This window comes from Salvelinus fontinalis, chromosome 12 (assembly GCF_029448725.1).
Source record: "Salvelinus fontinalis isolate EN_2023a chromosome 12, ASM2944872v1, whole genome shotgun sequence".
In the NCBI taxonomy this organism is placed as follows: domain Eukaryota; kingdom Metazoa; phylum Chordata; class Actinopteri; order Salmoniformes; family Salmonidae; genus Salvelinus; species Salvelinus fontinalis.
This window is the reverse complement of record NC_074676.1, coordinates 32054746-32072341: the sequence shown is the minus strand read 5'-3', so window position 1 is coordinate 32072341 and position 17596 is coordinate 32054746.

Here is a 17596-nt window from a genome sequence, read left to right as displayed (position 1 = left end):
ATTTCAGGTATAAATCATAGTTTACATTGCAGCTACAATCAGAAATTGCACCGAACGCAGCCATAATAATTACAGGCACCAATGTCAAATACCTAATTACTCATCATAAAACATTTCTGAAAAATACATAGTGTACAGCAAATGAAAGACGGGCATCTTGTGATTCCAGCCAATATTTCCGATTTATTAAGTGTTTTACAGTGGAAAAAAAATGTGGCGTTATATTAGCTTACCACAATAGCCAGAAACACTTGGGCGCCGACGACTACGACAGATATATGAAATAACATCATAAAATGTTTCTTACTTTTGCTGATCTTCCATCAGAATGTTGGACAAGGTGTCCTTTGTCCAGAACAATCGTTGTTTGGATTTAGAACGGCAACTTTCCCTCTTCATTTAGCAAGCGCGCTAGCCAAGTGGCTCGAATCTCTCCATGCCAACAAACGGAAGAGAACGGAACACGGCAAAACTCCCGAAAAATGTTCAATAATCTGATGAAACTATATTGAAAAAACATACTTTACGATGATATGGTGACATGTATCAAATAAAATCAAAGCCGGAGATAGTAGTCACCTATAACGGCAGCTAAACAAAAGGCAATCCCACTGCCCACCGCGCGCCCTTCAGAGTACCGAAAATGGGGGACACGTCATTCCAAGATGATGTGTTCCATCTCAGACCAAGATAATCACCTCATTTCTTCTCTCACAGCCTCTTGACACCCAGGGGAAGGTGTATGACGTGCATGTATACTAATAGGTCTCGTGCCCATTTATAGGCAGGAAGAAGAATAGAGCCTCGATTTCAGACTTTCCACTTCCTGATCAGGAAGTGTGCTGCAGAATGAGTTCTGTTTCACTCAGAGAAATAATTCAAACGGTTTTAGAAACTAGATAGTGTTTTCTATCCAATAGTAATAATAATATGCATATTGTACGAGCAAGAATTGAGTACGAGGCCGTTTGAAATGGGCACCTTTTATATGGCTACTCAATACTGCCCCTTGCAGCCCAAACAGGTGAAATAATAAATCAAAATATAAGGATAGGTCTCCCCTATGAGACCCTCTTCGGGATACTGTCTTCTGGGCTCCGGGTCTTGCTGTATCCTGTCAGGCACACAAACGTCTTAGCTCGGGCACCGTCTCCAACTACACGGAAGTCACCTTACTTGCCCCAGTCCTCTCCTGTGTGCTGCCCTTCTGGCAGCATTATGGGGCTTGTACAGCTGGTGAGTAATCAGCTCTTGATTACTCACAAACTCCCCAATCAGCCTCAATTAGTCCTGGGAGGAGAGCCCGTTGAGACCTGGCACGTCCAGCAGATGGAACCATCGCCTCGTGATGTATACTCCGTCTGTCACCATGCCTCGACGAGTCTCCCCCTGGTGGCTGACCTGCTGTACGCCACAATAGTATACATGCCAGTCTCTCTTGGCTAAGATTTGAGGAAAGACTGACTGCGTCACTTCTTGTTTTAATAAGAAACATGAATGTGTTGGAAATTCCAAATTGTTTGCATAGTCAACTGACACACAGCACTGACACACACACTTACCCCACCAGACATGCCACCAGGGGTCTTTCCACATTCCCCAGGTCCAGAACAAATTCAAAGAAACATACATGATTATACAGAGCCATGAGTGCATGGAACTCCCTTCCATCTTATATATTGCAAGTGAACAGTAAACCTGGTTTAAGAAAACAAATAAAGCAACACCTCACGGCACAACGCCTCTCCCCCATGTGACCTACTTGTTGTGTGGATGCATTGACATGTATGTGTAACTGATAGATGCACACACACTACATGTTAATGGAGATCCTAATAAATCAAATCAAATCAAGGACATTGTACATTGAACTTGTCATTACATCTGGTTGGCAAACATGTGAATTGTTTGCATCTGTAGTGTATTGTCATTGAAACGGTGGAGCATGTGTTGTTATATCGTTGTAAGTATGTTGAAGAGAGGGACAGAATTAAGTGTAGGGTCATTGAGGTTGGACGAGGTTGGGGGGGCTTGGGGAGGGTTGGACGGGGTTGGGGGGCTTTGGAAGGGATTTGGGGGATGGAGGAGGGTCTTTTAGAAGTTAGTAGCGGTCTTTTTTATTTTCTTAGAAGTACTGAGTTAGGTAGAATTTAGAAATGTAGAGCTAATGTTGTAAACCTTGATTGACCACACACTCCAGCACAGTAAGTTTGTTTGCGGACCGCCATTATATCATAGAAAAAGAAGGAGAGAGAGAGGAAGATCTTTCAAACCCTCAGCTCTGATGCTTGATCATACCTGTATGTTTTGTTCTTAAAAGTGCACTGTAGCTAAAATGCCACCAACATTCCTTAAAGGTTTACAATGAAAGGCAAATCTTGTTGATTTCTGCTAGAGTTCTAGTGTCGGATCGGATTGACTCACGGACTCAACTTGACTGACTCATTTTTAACATATGGTATTTAATTTGATTTTATTATCTACTATGTATTTGTTTGGTTACTAAGAGTTGTTGGGGAATAATATATTGTGAATCCTAATCATTTATATTGTTGTCTGGAACGTGCGTTTATGGTTTTCTGAGTTTGTGAATGGGACTTGTTTTAAGCACCGCCTGTTGAACGAACATTGTGTGTGCCTGCTGTCAAATAGGTTCACTTAAATCATTTACCTGGCGACAATTTTTATGCCAAAGGTATGGGATGCTTCCAGAGCAACCTAAGTTATTATTTTGTGTCTGTATACAATTTGTGGGATTATTTATTTTGACAATATACAAACGCAAAAGAAAACCATTGTTTTGTAGTTGTTTCTTTCAATGTTTGGCTTTGTGAAAAGTTTGTCATGAGTCCTTTGTATTGGTCTAGACTTGACTTACAAATGAGACTGACTCAAACAAAAAGGAGAAATCAAACATTTCTCTGGTAAGCACAGCCTACCTGGCACCCCCTAACTAAAGCTAAACCTGAGTCAAGTCAAAACAGTGTGGACACTATGGGGGGAATGTATAAAGAATAGACCCTTTCACAAGCAAACAAGGATTGTTTTCAATGTCCTACATTCAATAAACTACATCTCTAAAGGGATAATTCCACCATCTTGGTAGAAACAGCAGTACTCAAGAATATTGAAAATGAATATTGAAGTTGTATTTCTTCAAAGGTATGAGAAACAAATATCTGAGGTGTCTTGATCATGTTAACAGACAAACAGGAACATGACAGTGGTCTCAGGGAAAGTTGCTGATACACAGTTTTTTTTGTCCCTTATGCCCCAAGCCAGTTCTTCAAAACTGGATATCTGTCACGCCCTGGCCTTAGTTATCTTTGTTTTCTTTATTATTTTGGTTAGGTCAGGGTATGACATGGGGGATTTATGTGTTTTGTCTTGTCTAGGGGTTTTGTATGTTTATGGGGTGTTTTCTAGTCTAGGTGTTTGTATGTCTATGGTTGCCTAGATTGGTTCTCAATTAGAGGCAGCTGTTTATCATTGTCTCTGATTGGGAACCATATTTAGGCAGCCATATTCTTTAGGGATTTCGTGGGTTATTGTCTATATGTAAGTTGCCTGTGTATGCACTTGTTTAATATATAGCGTCACGTTCGTTTGTTGTTTTGCATAGTTTGTTTAAGTGTTCTTCGTTTCGTTAAATAAATAGAAGAATGTATTCTTATCACGCTGCGCCTTGGTCCTCCTCTCTTCATCCAAACGACGAACGTGACAATATCTAGAGTAATGTGGTCATTGTAACTTACGGAAAGGGGGGTTCAAGTGAATAGTGCCATTTACTTCCCCTCTCCTCCCCAGTTACTCTCTGATGGCACTGGAGCTCTTGATCCAGCACTGAATTATAAATTAAGCTGTCAGGACTGTTTATGAGCTTGGGGGGGGGGGGGTCATTCAAATTTAATTTGAAATGGGATTTCTCTTTGGGGTCTGTCTGCTCAGCAAAACAAAAGTGTGGTAGCTCTATCAAGGGGGAGAAATAATACATTCACTTGAAATAGCTCAATCCTTGAGCATCATTGTTATGCTGCTGGTTATGGTAGCTAGCTACATAACAGAGGTGATGGTTGTGCGAAAATTATAATGTCTTCTTGCCTTCCTCTAATGGAGACATGGCGTGATGTGTAGAAGATGAGAAAAGCGAGATGCTTTTGGTCCTAGAGAATATTTTTTCTTATTATTTTCACTTAAGAAGCACTCCATAGCTTCAGGCTGGTGCATTAGGGTTCATAATAATGCAAAGAAAGTATGGATTCCTATAGATGGATTAGCTAACAACGTCATGACAATTATGTGTGCGCTTCCATGGGGCAGAAGTCAGTGTGTTATGATTCTGCATGGCCAGATTGCTAGAAAGAATGACAGGAAAGTACTATGTGGGGAATCGTAAGTGGCTCGTTTCAGCTCATTTAATCTTGTTCTTGATACCATGTCTTGTTTTGAGGTGTTTTGACTGATTTCATGTCAATGCTAATATGGCTCAAATTCACCAGCTAGCTTGATACAGGTTTACAATTTCAAGGAGAAAGAGACCATGCCATTGTAAGAATATTGAGAATATATTAAATCCATACAGAATTAAAAATAAGACGTGGTCAGAATGTTCTGGATTCATGTTCTGGAGTTACATATAAGTCATTACATGTCTTACATAGTCATTTAGAATAAAATATGCCATGTATACAAAATATCAACTGTACATACAAAACAACATATTGCATGAAGACTCTTAAAGAGATCATCTGGCATTCCTTTTATAATTTTCAGCCATTAGTTCTGAAAGTAGTGTTCACAAGCCAAAAGTGATCCCCAAAAATGTTGTACTACATCACATATGTGCAGATATGTGCACCATGTCATTGCTCTCTCTCTCTCTTTCGCTCTGCTGTGTGTTGTTTTTACATTTGATTGTTTTTCACGTGTGAACTTGCAATTCTACATGTGAAAATCAAATGTGCAGTTTCACATGTAAGAAAACAACACATTTACTCCAATGTTTGTAAACAAAGTAAATGTAAACAAACACTGTATAGCCTAAAACATGGTTAAAACTATCATTTTGATCTCATGGATAGTCAGTCCATGCATCCATAGTGTAATCTATGGATTTGAGAAGTAGCATTTCTCCAGTCCCATCCCTCAGCTTTTTACTGAAACTGTGGAGGGGAGTTCACTTTGTTAATGTTTCAATAAAGGATTTAATCTCTAGAAGTCTATGCCTTTGGGGGCCAGGTTATACTAAGATAACATATGGAGTTGTTTAAAGATGGTGATACCATGGATCATTTAGCTATTTGAGTTTGAATTTTAGGACCCCTTTAGATATAAAATATTATTTGATATTTTGAATTTGCAAATATTGAATTTGGCCTTTACTACTATAGCCCATAGAAACACATTAAATAACATATTCATAATGAAAAAAAAACAGTAAAAAAATAAATCACAAGGAAAAAGGTTTTGAAATGTCTGTCCTATATCTAGCAGATATAAGAAAGGTTGGAAAATATGTATAGAATTTTTTTTTTACACATACAGTGCCTACAAAAAGTATTCATACTTATTCCACATTTTGTTGTTAGAGCCTGAAGTCAACATTTATTAAATATATTTTTCCCTCACCCATCTACACCCAATACTCCATAATGACAAAGTGAAAACATGTTTTTAGAAATATTTGCAAATGTATTGAATGTGAAATACAGAAATATCTCATTTACATAAGTATTCACACCACTGAATACTTTATTGAAGCACCTTTAGCAGCAATTACAGCTGTGAGTCTTTCTGAATAAGTCTCTAAGAGGTTTCCACACCTGAATTGTGCAACATTTTCCCATTATTCTTTTCAAATTAGTTGTTGATCATTGCTACCATTTTCAGGTCTTGCCATAGATTTTCAAGCAGATTTAATTCAAAGCTATAACTCGGCCACTCAGGAACATTCACTGTCATCTTGGTAAGCAACTCCAGTGTAGATTTTGCCTTGTGTTTTAGGTTATTGTCCTGCTGAAAGGTGAATTCATCTCCCAGTGTCTGGTGGATAGCTCCATTCCATCAATTTGTAATCTTGAAAAACTCCAAAGTCCTTAAACGATTACAAGCATACCCATAACATTATGCAGCCACCACTATGCTTAAAAATATGGAGAGTGGTACTCAGTAATGTGTTATATTGGATTTGCCCCAAACATAACACTTTGTATTCAGGACAAAAAGTTAATTACTTTGCCACTTTTTTTGCAGAAAAAAGTGCCTTGTTGCAAACAGGATGCATATTTTGGAATAGTTTTACTCTGTACAGGCTTTCTTTTTTTCACTCTGTCAATTAGGTTAGTGTTGTGTAGTAACAACAATGTTTCTGATCCATACTCAGTTTTCTCGATCACAGCCATTTAATTCTGTAACTGTTTTAAAGTCACCATTGGCCTCATGGTGAAATCCTTGAGAAGTTTCCTTCCTCTCCGGCAACTGAGTTAGGAAGGATGCCTGTGTATCTTTTCATTTTCATTTTCATTTTCATTACAGTACAACGGTTTGATTTGTTTGATCTTAGCTAGCTACATAGCCGTCTTTGTATCAAACATAATTGTGTAGTTATTGAGGTTCGCTAGCCAGCTATTTTCGTCCTAACGTAACGCAACGTAGCCAACACTGCTAGCTAGCCAGCTAGCCACCGAATAGCAGCATTGTAGAAACGAGTGCATTACAACGGAACGACTTGATTAGTGTAGTGTTAACTGGCTACACAGTTGTCTTTGCTATCTTTGATTTGTTTGATCTTAGCTAGCTACTTAGCTGGCTACATAGCCGTCTTTGTATCAAAGATAATTGTGTAGTTATTGAGGTTCGCTGAGGTTCGCTAGCCAGGTATTCTCGTCCTAACGTAACGTAACGTAACGTAGTCAACCCTGCTAGCTAGCCAGCTAGCCACCGATTAGCAGCACTGTAGAAACGATTACATTACAACGGAACGACTTGATTAGTGTAGTGTTAGCTAGCTACATAGTTTTCTTTGCTATCTTTGTATCTAAGATAATTGTGTAGCTTTGAGTAATTATCGGTTAGTTAGCCAGCTATTTTCGCCTGCCGCGCTGCCGTCCTCCTACCTAGCCAACACTGCTAGCTAACACTGCTAGCTAGCCAACTTCTACCGAATAGCAGCACTGTAGAAACTTACATTACAACGGAACGACTTGATTAGCGTAGTGTTAGCTAGTTGTCTTTGCTGTCCTTGTATCCAAGATAATTGTGTAGTTTAGAGAAATTTAGAGAAATTGTCGAGGTTACCTAGCCAGCTTCACTTTCAACAACGCAGCCACTGCTAGCCAGCCTACTTCACCAGCCAGCAGTACTATATCATTTTAGTCAATAAGATCTTTTATTTTATTTTTTTTGCAACGTAAGCTTAACTTTCTGAACATTCGAGACGTGTAGTCCACTTGTCATTCTAATCTCCTTTGCATTAGCGTAGCCTCTTCTGTAGCCTGTCAACTATGTGTCTGTCTATCCCTGTTCTCTCCTCTCTGCACAGACCATACAAACGCTTCACACCGCGAGGCCGCGGCCACCCTAACCTGGTGGTCCCAGCCCGCACGACCCACGTGGAGTTCCAGGTCTCCGGTAGCCTCTGGAACTGCCGATCTGCGGCCAACAAGGCAGAGCTCATCTCAGCCTATGCGTCCCTCCAGTCCCTCGACTTCTTGGCACTGACGGAAACATGGCTCACCACAGATAACACTGCTACTCCTACTGCTCTCTCTTCGTCTGCCCACGTGTTCTCGCACACCCCGAGAGCTTCTGGTCAGCGGGGTGGTGGCACCGGGATCCTCATCTCTCCCAAGTGGTCATTCTCTCTTTCTCCCCTTACCCATCTGTCTATCGCCTCCTTTGAATTCCATGCTGTCACAGTTACCAGCCCTTTCAAGCTTAACATCCTTATCATTTATCGCCCTCCAGGTTCCCTCGGAGAGTTCATCAATGAGCTTGATGCCTTGATAAGCTCCTTTCCTGAGGACGGCTCACCTCTCACAGTTCTGGGTGACTTTAACCTCCCCACGTCTACCTTTGACTCATTCCTCTCTGCCTCCTTCTTTCCACTCCTCTCCTCTTTTGACCTCACCCTCTCACCTTCCCCCCCTACTCACAAGGCAGGCAATACGCTTGACCTCATCTTTACTAGATGCTGTTCTTCCACTAACCTCATTGCAACTCCCCTCCAAGTCTCCGACCACTACCTTGTATCCTTTTCCCTCTCGCTCTCATCCAACACTTCCCACACTGCCCCTACTCGGATGGTATCGCGCCGTCCCAACCTTCGCTCTCTCTCCCCCGCTACTCTCTCCTCTTCCATCCTATCATCTCTTCCCTCTGCCCAAACCTTCTCCAACCTATCTCCTGATTCTGCCTCCTCAACCCTCCTCTCCTCCCTTTCTGCATCCTTTGACTCTCTATGTCCCCTATCCTCCAGGCCGGCTCGGTCCTCCCCTCCCGCTCCGTGGCTCGACGACTCATTGCGAGCTCACAGAACAGGGCTCCGGGCAGCCGAGCGGAAATGAGGGAAAACTCGCCTCCCTGCGGACCTGGCATCCTTTCACTCCCTCCTCTCTACATTTTCCTCTTCTGTCTCTGCTGCTAAAGCCACTTTCTACCACTCTAAATTCCAAGCATCTGCCTCTAACCCTAGGAAGCTCTTTGCCACCTTCTCCTCCCTCCTGAATCCTCCTCCCCCTCCCCCCCCCTCCTCCCTCTCTGCAGACGACTTCGTCAACCATTTCGAAAAGAAGGTCGACGACATCCGATCCTCGTTTGCTAAGTCAAACGACACCGCTGGTTCTGCTCACACTGCCCTACCCTGTGCTCTGACCTCTTTCTCCCCTCTCTCTCCAGATGAAATCTCGCGTCTTGTGACGGCCGGCCGCCCAACAACCTGCCCGCTTGACCCTATCCCCTCCTCTCTTCTCCAGACCATTTCCGGAGACCTTCTCCCTTACCTCACCTCGCTCATCAACTCATCCTTGACCGCTGGCTACGTCCCTTCCGTCTTCAAGAGAGCGAGAGTTGCACCCCTTCTGAAAAAACCTACACTCGATCCCTCCGATGTCAACAACTACAGACCAGTATCCCTTCTTTCTTTTCTCTCCAAAACTCTTGAACGTGCCGTCCTTGGCCAGCTCTCCTGCTATCTCTCTCAGAATGACCTTCTTGATCCAAATCAGTCAGGTTTCAGGACTAGTCACTCAACTGAGACTGCTCTTCTCTGTATCACGGAGGCGCTCCGCACTGCTAAAGCTAACTCTCTCTCCTCTGCTCTCATCCTTCTAGACCTATCGGCTGCCTTCGATACTGTGAACCATCAGATCCTCCTCTCCACCCTCTCCGAGTTGGGCATCTCCGGCGCGGCCCACGCTTGGATTGCGTCCTACCTGACAGGTCGCTCCTACCAGGTGGCGTGGCGAGAATCTGTCTCCTCACCACGCGCTCTCACCACCGGTGTCCCCCAGGGCTCTGTTCTAGGCCCTCTCCTATTCTCGCTATACACCAAGTCACTTGGCTCTGTCATAACCTCACATGGTCTCTCCTATCATTGCTATGCAGACGACACACAATTAATCTTCTCCTTTCCCCCTTCTGATGACCAGGTGGCGAATCGCATCTCTGCATGTCTGGCAGACATATCAGTGTGGATGACGGATCACCACCTCAAGCTGAACCTCGGCAAGACGGAGCTGCTCTTCCTCCCGGGGAAGGACTGCCCGTTCCATGATCTCGCCATCACGGTTGACAACTCCATTGTGTCCTCCTCCCAGAGCGCTAAGAACCTTGGCGTGATCCTGGACAACACCCTGTCGTTCTCAACTAACATCAAGGCGGTGGCCCGTTCCTGTAGGTTCATGCTCTACAACATCCGCAGAGTACGACCCTGCCTCACACAGGAAGCGGCGCAGGTCCTAATCCAGGCACTTGTCATCTCCCGTCTGGATTACTGCAACTCGCTGTTGGCTGGGCTCCCTGCCTGTGCCATTAAACCCCTACAACTCATCCAGAACGCCGCAGCCCGTCTGGTGTTCAACCTTCCCAAGTTCTCTCACGTCACCCCGCTCCTCCGCTCTCTCCACTGGCTTCCAGTTGAAGCTCGCATCCGCTACAAGACCATGGTGCTTGCCTACGGAGCTGTGAGGGGAACGGCACCTCAGTACCTTCAGGCTCTGATCAGGCCCTACACCCAAACAAGGGCACTGCGTTCATCCACCTCTGGCCTGCTCGCCTCCCTACCACTGAGGAAGTACAGTTCCCGCTCAGCCCAGTCAAAACTGTTCGCTGCTCTGGCACCCCAATGGTGGAACAAACTCCCTCACGACGCCAGGACAGCGGAGTCAATCACCACCTTCCGGAGACACCTGAAACCCCACCTCTTCAAGGAATACCTAGGATAGGATAAAGCAATCCTTCTGCCCCCCCCCCCCCCCCCTTAAAAGATTTAGATGCACTATTGTAAAGTGGCTGTTCCACTGGATGTCATAAGGTGAATGCACCAATTTGTAAGTCGCTCTGGATAAGAGCGTCTGCTAAATGACTTAAATGTAAATGTAAATGTAGTGACTGGGTGTATTGATAAACCATCCAAAGTGTAATTAATAACTTCACAATACTCAAAGAGATCTTCAGTATCTTTTTTTTTACCCATCTACGAATAGGTGCCCTTCTTTGCGAGGCATTGGAAAACCTCCCTGGTCTTTGTGGTTGAATCTGTGTTTGAAATTCACTGCTCGACTGACGGACCATACAGATAATTGTATGTGTGTGGTACAGAGAGGCAGTCCTTAAAAAATCATGTTAAACAGTATTATTGTACACAGAGTCCATGCAACTTATTATGAGACTTGTTAAGCAAATGTTTTACTCCTGAACCTGTTTAGGCTTGCCATAAAAAAAGGGTTTGAATACTTATTGACTCAAGACATTCCAGGTTTTCATTTTTAGTTCATTTTGAAAAAAATGAGGAAAAGGTCAAGGTGTGTGAATACTTTCTGAAGACACTGTATTTATCCCATTATTTTTATTGGCACAAAACTTCCATACTTACATTCATTTGTATGGCTACCTTCAGACAAGTCCCATGGTACTTGTGGGGGTCTTAGAGCAAAACACTTGTGAGAGTCTCATCTTGCCATTGAGTGGTCATATTATTCGGACACTACAGATGATTTTGTGAGACGACCAATTTTCGGGATGTCTCATTGTCTGACAAACATCTCTGTAGCTCGGCCACCTTCTGATATCCTGATATCTCTTTCTTAAACTGACAGATTTTGTTAGGGATTTTTTAAATCATACTTAGATTGACGCACTCTGAGTTAACTACTCAATACCCATCCCGGATCCGGGATCATTCTCATCAGAAACGCTGACTAGAATAGCCTAGCCTAGCGCAACAGGGAATATCATATAATATAAATACATGAAATCACAAGTCCAATACAGAAAATGAAAGATAAACATCTTGTGAATCCAGCCAACATGTCCGATTTTTAAAATGTTTTACAGCGAAAACACAACATATATTTAAGTTAGCTCACCACCATATCCCAAAACACAACGCCATTTTTTCACCGCAAAGATAGCTTTCACAAAACCCACAAATAGAGATAAAATTAATCACTAACCTTTGAACAACTTCATCAGATGACAGTCTTATGACATCATGTTATACAATACATTTATGTTTTGTTCAAAAATGTGCATATTTATAGCCAGAAATCGTGGTTTTACATTTGCGCCATGTTCAGAAATGGCTCCAAAATCTACAGAGAAATTTTAGAGAAACTCTTCATAAAAAACTCATCATAAACTTTGATGAAAAATACATGTTGTACATATAATTAAAGATACACTGGTTCTTATTAATGCAGCCGCTGTGTTAGATTTAAAAAAATAACTTTAGTAAAAAGCACAGCATGCAATAATCTGAGACAGCGCCATTCCCCCAGCACCATTCTCCGCCATGTTGGAGTCAACAGAGTCAACAAAAATACAAAATAACATCATAAATATTCCCTTACCTTTGATGAACTTTCATCAGAATGCAGTGCCAGGAATCCTAGTTCCACAATAAATTGTTGTTTTGTTTTAGAATGTCCATTTCTTCTGTCGAATTAGCAACTTTGGCTAGCATGTGTAGCTCACGTGTCCATGAAGATTTGACTCAATGAACGAAAACTTCTAAATGTGATAATAAAAGTCAAATAAACTGCTCAAACTCAGTTGACAATCAATCTTCAGGATGTTTTTCTCATATATATCCAATAACGTCCCAGACGGATCATTTCTTTGTGTCTATCTAACGATTTGCAGACAAAGATATGACATACCCAAGTGCGTGGCCAAAAACTGGCAATATGACTGACCTGTCACTCCAAAGACTCTCATCCGGTCCCACATAAGGCTAGACACTTCATTCCACGTTCTACTGCCTGTTGACATCTAGTGGAAGTCGTATGAAGTGCATATATATCCATAAATATTAGGCAATTGAATAGGCCATGCCTTTCACAGCGACCCATTTCAGAATTTTCACTTCCTGTTTGGAAGTTTGCCTGCCAAATGAGTTCTGTTTTACTCACAGATATAATTCAAACAGTTTTAGAAACTTCGGAGTGTTTTCTATCCAATAGTAATAATAATATGCATATCATATGATCTAGGACAGAGTACGAGGCCATTTAATTTGGGCACCATTTTATCCAAAAGTGAATATGGCGCCCGCTATTTCCAAGAGGTTTTAAACACGTTTTAATAGAGTAATAGCATTATTCTATAGCACATTCCTCGAATGAGTGAGTTAGTTTTGTGCCATTAATATCAAGCAAAGCTACCAAAGTTGCGAATAAAATGCAAACAAAAATAATGTTGTTTGAAGTAAACATCAACCCAAAAGTATTGATTGCAAAACAAAATATTGCAAGGAAATCATTTTTAATTGCTAGAGTAAATTAATTGAATGTTTACAGTAAAAAGATGTATAAGGCATTTTTTTTAAACACAACCCTCTTTCTTGCAAATTCCCCAGGCCTTGCTTTTGCTGCCTTTATTTCAGTTACAAGTTTTAGCACATTCATTGGAAAGCAGATGTAGCTGAATGTGGTGAAAAATAAACGTGTGGAGAAAAAAAACACATGGAAAAATATAAACAACATGTTTATTTGTTGTTGTAAAGGTTGGCCTTGCCCAGCTGCCCTCCTCCCCCCTACCCCTGTGTCCTGCTCATGTGACATGTCCCAGGGAGTGTGCCACTGTGTGAGAGAACACTGACACCTCTGCTGCAGAGTTTGAAGATGTCACCCAGACAGCAAGACATCTGTCAACACAGTGGCTGTACAACAGGGGACATTCTGCCCTGAGATCTATCCTGACAATGGCAGTATGCTGTAGGTTTGTCAGTCACAAGAGTGACCTAGTTGACTAGTTGCTATGGTTATTAGTAGTTGCTATGGTTATTAGTAGTGGCCTAGTTGCTATGGTTATTAGTAGTTTGTTTGAATTACATTGTATTTTTATCATACTATACCTATCCTTATGTGATTAGTATAACATAAGCCTGTGCTCTCAAACTGTTGTGATCTACATATCCTGTTGGCTACTTTCACATTCAGGAGACACCCTTAAATTAATACGTTTATGATCCATGAAAAACCTCATGTTTAAATATCATATAAAATATCATACCCATATAAAAGCAAAATAAAATCTAAACTAGCACAGTAATCCCATTTGCTTAAAACCACATCTCACAGACAAGGTTATGGACAGTCTCAGATTTAAAACGATTTACAGGCACTTGAGGGAAATATATGTTCAACAGCTTTGAATTATAGCTACATGAAGTAAATTATAGATTTTAACTGCTCCTGCTATTGTGATGACACACTGGAACAGACTGTGTTAGGTCTCTAATCACACATTCTTACAATCAAAGACCTCAATTGTTATAGTTCAGGAATAATAAACAAGGGGTATGGGCATTGTTTAATGGACATTTTAATTAGAGAAGTATATTTAAAGTCTCTGGCACATATATGGTGTCTTCGGAAAGTATTCAGATGCCTTGACTTTTTCCACATTTTGTTACATTACAGCTGTCACGTTCCTGACCTGTTTTCTGTTGTTTTGTATGTGTGTGATGGTCAGGGCGTGAGTTTTGGGTGGGCAGTCTATGTTTTCTGTTTCTATGTTGGTTTTGGGTTGCCTGGTATGGCTCTTAATTAGAGGCAGGTGTTTTGCGTTTTCCTCTAATTGAGAGTCATATTAAGGTAGGTTGTTCTCACTGTTTGTTTGTGGGTGATTGTCGCTGTGTCTGTGTTTGTTGCACCACACGGTACTGTCTCATCTCGTTCTTTCGGTCGTTCCTGTTCATGTGTTCTTCGTTTCATGTAAGTTCGTAGTTTAGGTCTGTCTTCATCGTTTATTATTTTGTAGGTTATCAAGTTTAGTTTGTTATAGTGTTTTTCCCGTCTTATTTAATAAAGTCATTATGTATTCACAACCCGCTGCACCTTGGTCTACTCACTCACCGAAAGAGAGCCGTTACAACAGCCTTATTCTAAAATTGATTAAATTGTTTTTTATCTTCATCAATCTACACACAATACTCCATGATGACATAGCAAAAACAATATATTTTTTGTGCTAAGTTATTAAAAATAAAAAACAGAAATATTACATTTACATAACTATTCAGAGCCTTTACTCAGTACTTGGTTGAAGCAACTTTGGCAGCGATTACAATTTGAAGTCTTTGATTGAATTTATTTGACAATTTGTCAAATCCATACATAAGGGTGCTGCAGCTGATTATGCCTCCACATATCCTTGAAGATTTTCTTAAATTGTAACACAATAAAGCTTAACAGCTTATTTCCATTGTGGTCCTTTTGAAGAGGGAAAGGGGAAGGGGGAATACAACAAGGTTAGGCGGCAATCGTAATGACAACAGACAATGACAGACACAATTTTTGTTTTCTTGGGTATGACGCTACAAGCTTGGCGCACCTGTAATTGGGGAGTTTCTCCCATTCTTCTCTGCAGATCCTCTTAAGCTCTGTCAGGTTGGATAGGGAGCGTCACTGCACAGCTATTTTCAGGTCTCTCCAGAGATGTTCAATCGGGTTCAAGTCCAGGATCTGGCTGGGCCACTCAAGGATATTCAGAGACTTGTCCCGAACACACTCCTGCATTGTCTTGGCTGTGTGCTTAGGGCCGTTGTCCTGTTGGAAGGTGAACCTTCGCCCCAGTCTGAGGTTCTGAGCACTCTGGAGCAGGTTTTCATTAAGGATCTCTCAGTTCTTTGCTCCGTTCAGCTTTGCCTCGATCCTGACTAGTCTCCCAGTCCCTGCCACAAAAAAAACATCCCCACAGCATGTTGTTGCCACCACCATGCTTCACCGTAGGGATGGTGCCAGGTTACCTCTAGACGTGACGCTTGGCATTCAGGCCAAAGAGTTCAATCTTGGTTTCATCAGACCAGAGAATCTTGTTTCTCATGGTCTGAGAGTCTTTAGATGACTTTTGGCAAACTCCAAGCGGGCTGTCATGTGCCGATTCCTTCCACCTCATGGCTTGGTTTTTGCTTGACATGCACTGTCAACTGTGGGACCTTATATAGACAGGTGTGTGCCTTTCCAAATCATGTCCAATCAATGTAATTTACCACAGGTGGACTCCAATCAAGTTGTAGAAACATCTCAAGGATGATCAATGGAAACAGGATGCACCTGAGCTCAATTTCGAGTCTCATAGCAAAGGGTCTAAATACTTATGTAAATAAGATATTTCTGGTTTTGTTTTTAATAAATTTTCAAAAATCTTTAAGAACCTGTTTTTGCTTTTTCATTGTGGGGTATTGTGCGTAGATTGCTGAGGATTTTTTTTAAATCCATTTTAGAATAAGGCTGTAACGTAACAAAATATGGAAAAAGTCAAGGGGTCTGAATACTTTCCAAAGGTACTGTATAACATATTTCGCTAGTCTCTGGTGCACCTGAAAACCGATCACAGGAACGATGACCTATGTACTGATCATATTAATAAAACATGTTGCAAGTGTCTCTTCATTAGTTTTATTTCAGGGTGTTTAGAAGTGTGTAAAGCTCGGTTGGTTGACTGCAAACCAGACTTTCTAATCAAACCTGAATATTCAACAAAATAACCAAAAATCTGATATTACACTATACTGATATGATAAAAGTGAACATTTCAAAGGACAGTCTTATGTCAGACAATGGAGATGTGTAATTAATGGCATTCCAAATGGACTGATCCTCAACAGAAAATAATAGCAAAAATTTCATAGCACAAACACAACCTCCATTTATAACAGCTATTTTCACAGATATGATATATGATATATGCACAATTGCTGAGACCTCTCACAGAAACAGAGACATAAATGCTGGGGATATCTAATTCCACACCAATCATAAGGATAACCTGCATCTCAAAACTAATACCACCAAGCGTCAGAATTATTGTTGAACCTCTGCAGTAGCACTTTCATTTTCCTGTAATCAAAAACCACAACTATCACTCCGATGTACCCCGAGGTTTTCCACAAGGTTCAGTGTTAGGTCCATTACTGGTTATTATTGACATGCTACCCCTTGGTCAGATCCTCCATCAATATGGACTCCGATTGAACTGTTATGCAGATGACACACATATCTAATTCCACACAAAACCCAACTCCCCCCTGCCACCCCCCTTTGTTGACTGTCTCTGTGAAGTGAAAACTTGGATGAGCAATAACTTTTTAAACCTAAATGATGACAAAACAGAGATCATGCTCATGGGCCCCAACTCTCTCATAAAAAACTGGGTCATCTCAACATGACAATTGACAGCTGCACCATCCACTCCAACTCCACAGTCAGGAAACTTGGTGTTACATTAGACCCCACTCTCTCATTTGAACACCACATCCAGAACATCACCAAGTCAGCCTTCTTCCACTTCAAAAACATCTCATGACTTAAACCCTCTCTCACTGACCCTACTGCTGAAACCCTCATTCACGCCTTTGTTTTATCATGACTACTGCAACGGCAGTCTTTACGGACTCCCCGCCAAAACACTGGACAGGCTTCAACATATTCAAAGTTCAACTGCACAAGTCCTCACACACACCAGACCTTGGGACCACATCACCCCCAACTCTCATCAAACTTCACTGGCTCCCAGTTCAATACAGGATCATCTTCAAATTGCTCATGCTCAACTACAAAGCACTCAATGGACTGGAGCCCACATAACTTACAAACCTCCTGCACCCCTAAACTCCCACCTGTTCACTGCACTCCTCTGACACTGGCCTCCTCACCATCCCTCGCACCAGGCTCCACTCCATGGTAGACCGGACTTGAAGCAATGAAGCCCCCCCAACTTTGGAACTCCCTCTCCATGTCAGAATCTCACAATCCATAAACATATTCAAGTCCAAACTAAAGACACACCTCTTCACACAGACTTACCCAGATTCTCTGTTGTCTTAACTTTTATCCTCTGTTTAGTTCACTTCCCTGGTTCGTCTGTCATCATG